General features: G+C 33.7%; 1 protein-coding gene and 1 long non-coding RNA gene across 4 annotated transcripts in view; one reads left to right on the top strand and one right to left on the bottom strand.

Moving 5' to 3' along the window:
- LOC105347601 (inhibitor of nuclear factor kappa-B kinase subunit epsilon) overlaps positions 1-12,536 on the bottom strand; it is a 384,423-nt gene that overhangs the window by 341,094 nt on the left and 30,793 nt on the right. The window lies entirely within an intron of this gene.
- Positions 5,968-7,771, top strand: LOC109618306 (uncharacterized). Its single transcript, XR_004602444.2, has 4 exons — positions 5,968-6,519; positions 6,766-6,840; positions 7,113-7,247; positions 7,368-7,771. It is a non-coding gene; the product is annotated as an uncharacterized lncRNA (long non-coding RNA).

Below are 12,536 nucleotides of genomic sequence, written 5' to 3' on the forward strand. Positions count from 1 at the left end.
AGATTTTCAGACAAGTCTAAATCTGTCTTATTGGCTTCCAATATGGATTCATACCATTTTGCTGCGAGGGCACTAAGCTAAAATGATATACTGTACAACTTTACTATCTAGAGGAGTCACTTCCCTCATGAAGGATGGTAATAATACATTAGATAACAATACATGTACAAGATGTAATTATAATCGGGGCGATTATTAAGTCTCCCAAACGAATGAGGCCATCATTGGGGGTAGGGATGACCCACATGGGTCAAACTTTACAGACAAAAAGATTAAGAACTTGATTATTTTTATTTCTGAAGTTTCATGATGTTCCCCAGGGGTCCTTTACTAAATATCAGGTGAACCAACATGACCCAAGGAACAAGAATATATATGGCACTTCCTGTTTGAGGGGGGTCAGGACCACCCTCAGGGCCCATGACCTACATACCATTTTATGCCCCTTAACACAATGAACAAGGATATATATAGTTTAGGGGTGGGGATCTTAACTGTTTCCAAGATATTCGGGTACTTCCTGTTTGAGAGGGGTCAGGACCACCCTCAGGGCCCAGGACCTACATACCATTTGATGCCCCTTGACCCAAGGAACAAGGATACATATGGATTAGGGGTGGGGATCTTAACTGTTTTCAAGTTATTTGTGCACTTCCTGTTTGAGGGGGGTCAGGACCACCCCAGTGCCCATGACCTACATACCATTTGATGCCCCTGAACACAAGGAAGAAGGATACATATGGATTAGGGGTGGGGATCTTAACCGTTTCCAAGATATTCGGGCACTTCCTGTTTGAGGGGGGTCAGGACCACCCTCAGGGCCCATGACCTACATACCATTTGATGCCCCTTGACCCAAGGAACAAGGATACATATGGATTAGGGGTGGGGATCTTAACTGTTTTCAAGTTATTTGTGCACTTCCTGTTTGAGAGGGGTCAGGACAAGCCTGGTGCCCAAGACCTACACACCATTTGATGCCCCTTGACCCAAGGAACAAGGATACATATGGATTAGAGGTGGGGATCTTAACTGTTTTCAAGTTTTTTGTGCACTTCCTGTTTGAAGGAGGTCAGGACCACCCCAGTGCCCATGACCTACATACCATTTGATGCCCCTAAACACAAGGAAGAAGGATACATATGGTTTAGGGGTGGGGATCTTAACCGTTTCCAAGATATTCGGGCACTTCCTGTTTGAGGGGGGTCAGGACCACCCTCAGGGCCCCATGCCCTACATACCATTTGATGCCCTTTGACACAAGATAGAAGGATACATATGGTTTAGGGGTGGGGATCTCAACCGTTTTCAAGTTATTTGTGCACTTCCTGTTTGAGGGGGGTCAGGACCACCCCAGTGCCCATGACTTATATACCATTTGATGCCCCTAAACACAAGGAACAATAATATATATGGTTAATTGGTGGGGATCTTAACCGTTTTCAAGGTATTCGGGCTTTTCCTGTTTAATGGGGCTCAGGACGTATGCATGGGCCCATGACCTATATACCATTTCATGCCCCTTTACACATGGAACAAGAATATATATGGTTTAGGGGTCAGGATTCTAACAGTTTCTGAGATAGATGGTCATTTCCAATTCCTGGGGATGGGGATGACCCCTGGGGTCAGATCTAATAAACCCTATATATTGCCTGTAACAGTCAATATATGATTCTGAAAACCCTATATAATTATCTTTGTCCGTTTTTAAGTTATAACCATTTACAATAGAGTGTACGTTTTTTCCCATAAGGTTTAATGTTAGACCCCACACCCTTTTGACCCCCAGAAAAGTGGTTGGCCAACCCTAAATGAGAAAAATCAAACCAGGGTGCACAACTAGATATGCAGGCCTATCGTATCTTCGAGTTTTGTACAATTCTGTTTAGCCATCTTTGAGAAACGGGATCTTTGTTTGAGAGACTTAATGAATTGTATGTAAATAAATATCCTATAAATAAATAATAGCTACATGTGTTTTTCATTACTTTACACTAACAAGAAAAAAAATCACATTAAATCTTTCAGCAAGTTTAGAAATAGTGAAAACCTATATAATATCATTCAATGCATACACAAACTCAAACTTTCATTTTTGAGAAAAGCAATTTGCTGGGTTTTCTCAGATTTTATTAACACTGATTCCGGGACTTGGGTGCTAATTGACACCTTCGTTATTCCCAATCTTTATAATTTCTAGCATTCAGCAATCTCACACACACTTCCAATTACATGCCACATTAAATTAAATATCAACAGGACAACATTAAGATGGTGACCATCTCAAAGGGCTCCACTTAAATAATGGACAATAGGATAAAAAGCATTTCATATGATTTTGCTTTTGACCTTGACCTATAAATATAACTTAAAAAGTTCCCAGCTGGCATAGAACTTTTAATTCAATCTCATTACTCATAATACAGACAGACATTTTTGTTCAATTTGAGCAATATATTCACTAAATATGATTATAAGCTTACTTTTTTCATGAAAACAAGAAATCACATGTAGGGCGGCATGTCTTTTTGTTAATAAAAATGCTACATGTACAAATCATTCATTTATCAAAAAAGATCAATTTTTAATATCAGTTATGGTTGATTTCAAACATGTGTGAGCAATGACTCAAGGAAATTGCCACAAGTTTCATAATATTAGGTAAAAGTGTTTAAATTTGCTTCTTATGAAAATTAAAAGATAGAAGAGGGTATACATGTAAGTGTATTTCTAAGTGATGTGATGCTTTTATCATGATAATATCATGTAGATGTATGTAGTATTGAATAAGGTTTCTTATTTAAGGAGGTTGAACAACAATTGACCTCTAAAAGATTAGGTGAAGATGCTTTACTTATGGAGAGCCCTATGAATCTGTGTTAAATAGAGGAAAGTGTAAATAGTGGGTTCACTTAAATGACCATATTTTTCTTAAACCTCACTGGAATTGGCAAAATGTGGTATACTTTTTCTCAGAATAGCATAAGCTTTTTAATTCTAGGACAAAATGAGTTTTCAGAGAATGTTAGTGTGAGTTAAAAATAGCAAGGGACAGTTTCGGATAAAGTACCCGTAAACATATTGAGAGTTGCTGTACTTGAAGGCTTATGAGTGTTGCTAAAATTCATTAAATTATTTTTAATGATTATCATTAGAGGGATGTCTCTTGTTGAAAATGACATACAATATGTAGGCCCCATATGTAAGGTACATGAGAATCAGAAGTAAAATGCAAAACTGCGGCTATGAATGTTGTGTTGACCCATATGTAAGGTACATGAGAATCAGAAGTAAAATGCAAAACCGCGGCTATGAATGTTGTGTTGACAGTTGCACACTGAAATTGCAAGTAACAGACGGGAGGTAAAATAACAAAACGTTGTGGATGGGACATTGTAAACTATACACCGTCTGGTATGTTTCTGACATGTGATGGTGCAACATGCACATGGTACAGAAGGTCAACCATTTGCAGGGAATTTATAGCTGGGGGAGGTCTAAAAAGCTGAAAAATCATGAAAAATTAGCAAAATATGAAAGGGTCAAAATCTCATAAAATCCAGTATGTAGAAAATTTTACAGGTTTTCAATAGTAATTTTCTTCAGAGATTGATGATTGGCCCTATAACAAGTGAATTAAAGGTATTTGTGCTGAATGGGAACTAAGGAAATTCTAGTTACAGAGTTCCAAAGACACACATCCCCTAGCTACAATGAATTGTATCAAAAAATCTGTCCTGTGCCACCCGTAAGCCTTGCAACTTCATCACATGGGGTATAAAAATGAAACATCATAACGTAGACTGAGTAGGGCTGTCAAGGTTCCAAAATTTTTGGTTCGGGTCCGGTCATAAAATTTTTGGTTCAGTTTCAGGTTTTTCGGGTCGGGTCTACTTTCAAATAAAATTTTCATTTTTTTGCCACTTCAAAAGTTTATTTCTTCTATTACTTCATTCTTTAAGAACAAACTTCAACACAATAACTAGTTTCATGACTAGAAAATCGAACTACATTAGATAATATAAGTTAAATAAAAAAAAACTATATTAAATTATAGAATATAATAATCACCGATTTATAAAACTTAATGCTTATTATAATAAATGGTTACAGGTGATTTGATAAATCTAATATGTTAACAAAATAAGTATATTTAAGATTTGAAACAAGTATAAAAAAAGTCTAATGATACATGTATGTTCGTGTATTTTCGAGTCGCAAGTACATGTACATACATGAAATGCACACGGCTGTGTGTTCTGTTTTTCTGTAACCACGCAGATTTTCCCACATTATTTTGCATGAATTTGACTTCTGGCTTTCCTTATTCAATCTCACTACTTATAAATCCAGATAGTTCTTTAGTTATCCTAGATATTTCTATAAACAAATATTGAAAACATGTTCGATGTCCGAACCATGAGCCGCCATCTTTGTTTAGTGAAGTAGTGTTTTTTCTTTATACACAGGTAAATTGCCTGATACTTTTATTTAATGTCAAGTGAACACTCATCGATGAACATGGTCAGTTGTATACAAGTCAATGTTCATAACAAACAACAGGTCCATACTGATGAACCTTTCAATTTCGATGCCATTTTCATAGAAAACGACTAATATTACAAAAATCAGAACCGAACCAAATTGTTCCGCGGTTTTTAGGGTAATTCGGTGACCAGTGAAAGCCCTAAGACTGAGCATGCAACCTTTAGTTCATGTTGGTAAAATGAAGATGCTTTGGATCCAACAATGTAGGTTTGAAATTTACATATTTCGTTTTCTTTTTTACACCCCCCCCCCCTTAATTTACTGTCTTTGTTTTAAAAATCTGTTCTCGACTCAACAAATACACATAACATACATTACCCATACAAAAAAAAGTTACACTTAGTCATAACTTTTCTGTAACTAAAGTGTAACTTTTATGTACCTAAGATTTAGGCACATAAAAGTTATAACTTTTTTGTACCTAGATTGGACTTAAACTTTTTGCCCTATAACTAAAATGTACCTACATGGAACTTAGAAATTTCTTAGTATAACTAAAATGTACCTACATTGAACTTAGTCAATTTGTGAATGTGTTTGGACTTTGTCATTTTTACACTAAAAATTTAAGAGTATCTTATCCAAGAGGTTCAAGTCTAAAGTAGACTTTTATCACAATAAATCTAAAAACTAATATAAAATATCGTTATAACTTTGTTTTTTTTATAAAAATCACGATAAGTGTGTGTGTGTGTGGGGGGGGGGGTAGATGTAGGTTGATCACACACTGGGTAGTAAAATCACTAAGATTTGTTTGAAAACAATGACATAACCATTATAACGGGAATCCAGTCCATCAATTGCAACACAAACACCTGTCCAAAATTTTATTGTTTTTATAAGGCAGAAACAGGAAATCCCTTTCCGCCTGAACGCACACACATCCCAGGTTTGCTTAGTCCGTGCTGTGATGACACTGATGTTTGTTTAAGATAAAAAGTTGATGTGTGTGTTTTGACAAGCAGACATTTTTTATTTTGCTCCTGCAAGCATTATTTTGTTATCGGTCTCTTGAACATCATTAGACATATTACGATTTCGTTTAAACACTGTTAAATACTAAGGGGTAGCATCAACTTTATATTATCACTGAAAATTTTTCCAACTTTTCATGGCCTACCCCATGAAGAAAGGAATAGAGTAGATTTCTAGAAATTGATTCAGAATTTTCCCCACGACATCGAATGCATGCGAAGAAAGGGGGGGGGGGGCTGGGGAGGGGTGGTAGCATTGTTTGTTATTATGAGATGGGTTCATCATATTTATTCACATATTTCATTAATAGACATGCTGTTAACAAAGAACAGTACTGCTAATTCCATCTGTATGTTTTCCCAGTACTAGCCTATCTCTCATCGTAATTTATAACAGCACATAGCTATAAGGACTGTGTTATAAACTTTGGGAAACGTTTTATTTAAAAAAGGTGTTATAATTTTTGGTTTTACATATTCATCAATTGTAAAAATGCATTGGTATTTAAATTGATTTAGTTTTTAAAATTCCCTCAAATTATTCAAAATGGCGGCTCTTGAGACCGGAAATGCCCAGTTTTGATGATCGGTTAATAAACTAACAGGTTGTAAGGAAAGAAAATATTACTAAAATTTGTTTCAATTAAATGCAGAATTCTTTAGCTAATATTAAGTAAATAATATTGTTTTTTAACCAAAATAAATTTTAAAGATTTATCCCGGTATTAATCGTGGCTGTATCGTGATTGGCCAAAATTTCAAACTTTGACTTTCGTGAATTCTGATTGGACAATTGCCATTCCGCCATCAAATTTTGAAATGGGCAAAGAAGACAGGAGTTGTTGTGAAGATTTTCCTGATTTTTTCAAGAAATATGCAGAATCACAGAGTGTTGTATGTAGTAATGAAACTGCAAGCAGTGGTTTCATAAAGATAGACATGCTTAAGACCTGGATGATATGGCTTTAGTTGTGGATGACCATTTCCATTCAGGGTAAGTCTGATGTACAAACAAGTCATTTTAAATAATTCATTTGTGTTTGCTTATCTCAATTTCTATATTATTGCTTTGCACTTAGAAATGAATTACATTTTGGAATATTTCTAGAATTCTAATAAGAAGTGCATGATTTTATCATCTATATCAAAGTCTATGCAGCCATGTATATCTAGTGATGTACATTTTATATGTAATCAAATTATGGCCGACTCTTTTAAAAAGAGTATCATTGTATTGCAGAAAAAATCCCAACCAAGTCCAGCTAGCAGACTGTACACCAGATTGAAGATACATCATTAATACAAGATGAAATAAGTAAGTGTGTGTTTATCAAGTAAAGATATACAGATTTTAAATTTTTAACCATATATTATGTATATCTTTTAGTAAATGAATTATTGTAAATCTGAGAATATAATGGCAACTGCATGCTGTATCAATGTTGACTTTTTTTAGAGGGTGGGGGGGGGGGGTACTAGGTCAACAGAGAATTGAAAAGTTTTACTGATATTTAATAATAATTTATGCTACATATATTGAAAATTGTCAAACAGTATCATGTTTTAAATATCATTGCCTTCTTTTAGATTAATGGAGGACGAGGATAATACTATGAAAGAGATCAGATGCAAGAGGAACCGTTCCCATAGAAATACATGCAGCCATGTAAACAGAAACCAGTTTTCACCTGCCAGGTGCTGGTCACATATATATTCAACTTGGTATGCTATATAATTTTCTGTTTTAAGTATAAGGTAGTTGTCAAGGATTTTAACAGTTACAATGAAAGTACATGTAGTAAGAAATTGCCATAATGAAACATTCTTTTTTATACATTTTAGGAAGTTCAACAGATTCAAGAAACAGATCCAGTTGTTTGCTGATAAATTACTGCAGGTCATTGGTATCATCTAGAACCAGGACTGTTTTAAAAATCATACTAGTATGTTTGGAACAAAATCATGCTAGTATATGTTAGGAATTTAACCTAAAACATGCTTTAATTATGAAGGTTTTGGTCAAATTTTGGTTTACAAAATAATGTTTTTCAAACTTTCTATTCAAATTTAGCAAGAACATTAGACACACATGTAATCCCAAATGCTTTTATGTTAGATTATTGCTTTATTTAAAAAACTTGCATATAGGGTCTGTAATGATTTGAGATAATTATGTAAACAATAAAATGCTTTTTTGGTGACATATGCGGGATATGAATGTAGCGACATTGCAGAAAAAATACATTACCCGCATTAGCGACTTATGTAAATTTTGTCTGCAATCATTGCTCCCTTCATTACCTGCATGAATCGTCAAAGAAAGTTATATTGTTTACATTTACATCTTTCTTTTAATAAATTAATAAATTGTTTGTAAAGAGTAAGTTAAATTTACTATATTATTTTTAATGTGCATCAGTACGTTAGCTAAAAGAAACAGAAATTGTCTTCAATGGGAATGTGAGTCTGCATTGATATCCTGATTATTTCAATTATTTTTCTAAGGTCATTGTAGGTTTCGACCAATCGTTAAACAAGGCGTTAACTATAAGTTTCCATAAGAAATGGAGGAAAGCATACTCATTAGATGTAAATATAATTCAGTAAACATATTGATTAACAAAAACATTGACTTGTGTTCTTCTGCTCACATGAACAGATATGATTTTAAATTCCTATTCAAGAGCAAAAACAATTTTGTGAAAAGTTCATGTCAACATTAGGGACTTTTTTTTCATCAGTATAACACCTGTACATGTACCTGGGGTTTTTTTTATCTGAAGTTTATGATACAGATAGATATTTTTTGCCTACATCTGTAATTTTTCTGTGTAACTTTTCTGTACCTAAATGATAATTTTTTTGTACCTACATCTATAACTTTTCTGTACCTAAACAATAACTTTTCTGTAACTTTATGTATAACTTTTCTGTACCTACATCTATAACTTTTCTGTACCTAAATGATAACTTTTCTGTAACTATATGTATAACTTTTCTGTACCTACATCTATAACTTTTCTGTACCTAAATGATAACTTTTCTGTAACTATATGTATAACTTTTCTGTACCTACATCTATAACTTTTCTGTACCTAAATGATAACTTTTCTGTAACTATATGTATAACTTTTCTGTAACTATATGTATAACTTTTCTGTACCTACGTCTATAACTTTTCTGTACCTAAATGATAACTTTTCTGTAACTATACGTATAACTTTTCTGTACCTAAATGATAACTTTTCTGTAACTATATGTATAACTTTTCTGTACCTAAATGATAACTTTTCTATACCTATATGTATAACTTTTTTGTACCTAAATGATAACTTTTCTGTAACTTTAATTTGTAACTTTTTTGTACCTAAATGATAACTTTATTATAACTTTTTGATAACTTTTTTATACCTATTTATTTTTATGAAAAAAATAAATTGTCAATAGTTACACTCTAGTTATGACTTTTTTGTACTTAAGCAAAAAGTTACACTATAGGTATAACTTTTTGATGCTAATTTGGAACCATAATTGATCAGATGGTTCCAAATTGTGCTAACTTAGTTATGACTTTTTTGTAACTTTTTTAAGGGCTCATAGGTATAACTTTTTAGTGCTTTTTTTTGGTATGGGTATACTGAGGGTTCCCTTGTCATACTTGCCAACCTCCAACATGTAAAAATCTGGTCATGACCAGATTTGGAAAGTAAAAAATCTGGTCATAGCGCGTAACAACATTCACGACAGGTATGTACTCAAAGCAATCAACATACTGGTTAAATTTACAAGACAGAAGGACATTTTAATTTTCATTATTAAGTTCCAAGCGAATCCTGAATCAGTATTACTGTTTGGCAGCACTAAAAAGAGTCTAAACTAAGGCTAGTATGTCAAATAATGCTTCTGAGTGCAAGTTTTTTTTTTATCATTTATTATTGTCTCTAAAAGTACATGAGTTTCTAAGATCACACTTCTTCTAAATGTTATTTTTCAAATAGCTTTGGATTATTTTATGTATGGGAAAAAAAAGGCTTTATGGTTTTTGATTCCGCTGGCCCCGATAAAGATCTCTTCCTTTTGGAAGCCATCGCACTTAATGATTTAAACCCTTGGTTTGTCAAAACAACTCACGATAATAATTAAGCCTAACAATTACTTAGCTGTAATAGCCATCTGCATTGTTTACGTAATAAGCCTAACAATTACTTAGATGTAATAGCCATCTGCATTGTTTACGTAAATCCAAGCTCAGCTTGAGTTCAAAACTGGATGTCCAATGCGCAACATAATTTATGAACCAAAGCCGGAAATCTTGAGTTTTTCGGATTGTTCGACAACAAACGGGTGAAAAGCTTGACCCGCCTGGTCATAAAAAATAATCTGGTGGAGGGTTGAAAAATCAAGTGTGACCCGATGAAACCGGGTCAGTTGGCAAGTATGTCCCTTGTTCCCATGAACAAATAGATGTTAGGCTGCCCTGTCTATCTTCATAATAAATAACTTTGAGAGATGAAATAATAGCTTTGGCTTAACAAAAAAAATGGTTTGTTTCCGCTTTCATGCTGAAAAAAAGTAGGGTCGGTCGGTCTTTTTTTTTTTTTCAAATATATTTTTCCCCTTTAATATTGCAGTATCCATACATGCCGGTTAGATACTGACACTGCTGAATGGTACAGTATAAAATGAGAAATACTTTTAATATCATTCCTGACTATTAAGCTGGTCTTAAGAAAACAGGAAAATGATATAATATATCAGATACTTCCTCTGCCAATGATGAGAGCATTATTAAAATCTACAACACATGGAAACATACAGCCATTTTGAAACAAAACGTTTGAGTTACACTGATTTGAGAAGAGTAACTGCTTTGAGCGTTTTTGTGACCAAAATTTTGAGTAATTTTTTTTCCAAATCGCATAAAAACGAAAATAAACGATTTTCTATCAAAAATCCTTTAAAAAAGTTTTGAGTCGGGGGGTAAAAACTAAGGTCGGTCGGGAAAGCGGAAACAAACACTTTTTTTTCTTAGGCCTTTCCAGAAGAACATCAAAAACACCCTGAATGTATTATATGCATTCATCATAACCTTCCTTTCATACACACTTATGTAAATTCGAGGGGATGCATTCCAAGTTTTAAGTAGAGCTGAAACGAATAGCATAAATAAATATTCAAATATTTGTGAATGCTATTCTATATTCTATTCGTATTCGAATATTAGTAGATGTCATCTACAAAGTAGTATTTATGTTTGACAGCTTATTTGACTATGTAATATTGCATGTGTAGACTGCATTAACATGTCAGCTAAACTAAACATATAAGTATCCAATGAATAAGGGGCACATTTTAATTTTATGAAAATGATATTAAAATACATCTCAATTAACTACAATCAAAAGATTTATTACTTCTTAAATATAATACAGCAGTACTGACACCTGAGACCGATACGTAATCAATCACTTCCTGCCATGTATGATTATAGTATTTGATAAAACCAATAACAATTTTTTAAAAATCTTTTGATTTACCTTCGATATTATCATTCGGTAACCAACATGCACTCGCTCAAACATATTTAACAAATTATTTAAATCTTTCTACTATAAATACATTATTCATATCAATATCTGAAATGTTTGTCTCGAGCTCCATCCGATGTAAACCCTGCTTTTAAATTCAATGTAAACAAGTATGGCAGTCATAGATCAGAATTTTGAATTTATGATAAAATAACAAATATCATGAGACCGATTGGTGTTTGCCTTTTAGATGATTGGTTGCACCTTTCTATATAATACTTCCTGTACCAACTGGACAGAGTTTGCAAATGGCATTGTAGAGCAAAATGTTCCAAAACCCAGCTTCTCTTTTCAATCGTAAAGAAATAATACGATGATGTATAGTTTACAGCCCTGCATACGGGCGTTAAACATGTGACTGAATACATGTGTATTTGAATATTAAATATCCATTCCAAATATCAGAAATTTACTATTTGTTTGCGAATATTCGAACACTCATTTCAGCACTAGTTTTAAGATTTGCATTTTTTAACTTTATTAAATTTAATGACATAGTACCCATACTCAGTCTTAATTACATGTAATACAATAAAGAATAGATATGCAAGGCTGTCTAGCTGACATGTAAACTGATATAGTTGACATAGTGTAAAATTATAACATCTGGTGATATTAATACTGTTATAAACGTGTTGCCATCTTCATGCTCTTCCAAAAAGTTCCGAGAAGTTGCAGTTGTAAAAATATGAGCAAAGCGAGCCATCGGGAGAGGTCGCCAAATTTCCCTTTATATGCCTGTTTACTGCTCATAACACAAATTTAGTGTTTAGGTAGGCTAGCCCACAGGAGCTCGAGTTTATATCAAAAAAGCCAAAAAACTTACTTTACTGACTGAACCATGAGCTATGTAGCTTAATAAAGAGACTCCGATGTGTTCAGTCAGTAAAGTAAACTAACTTAATAGTACCAATGAGTCCACATGGTACCAACACACTTGTTCATGGATTTGTTTTTACTTACATGTTTTATATGTAGGTCTCTTCTTGATACAACAAATGATACAACTATTCAAAGCACCGTCTTCACAAATTCTTCTGAACCAGCGTTGTCAACCTTCGTAACTCTTGTAGAATATTCTCTGACTATCTCAGACTACCAAACATGTGAGCAAGTGAAGTGTCGATTTGCACGAGGAGTTTTAGCTATTAGCGTACTCTCGAACCCGATGTACATGAACATGTTAATTCGCTCCACGACACGTTCGCAACCCAGTGATTTAACGCGCATTTCTTTCATCCCCGTATACAACGGTAGACAGTATCTCTCATTTCTTAATTAAATAGTGAGTTTTAACTTTACAAATTCAATGACTGTACTTAAATTATCTGCTTACCTGTTTTTTATGAAATACTGACAATAATGAATTGTTTCTATAATAGAATTCAGGGGGCGGATGCATGAATTTTCTCTCTCTCTCTCT

Source organism: Magallana gigas, chromosome 4 (genome assembly GCF_963853765.1).
Source record: "Magallana gigas chromosome 4, xbMagGiga1.1, whole genome shotgun sequence".
In the NCBI taxonomy this organism is placed as follows: domain Eukaryota; kingdom Metazoa; phylum Mollusca; class Bivalvia; order Ostreida; family Ostreidae; genus Magallana; species Magallana gigas.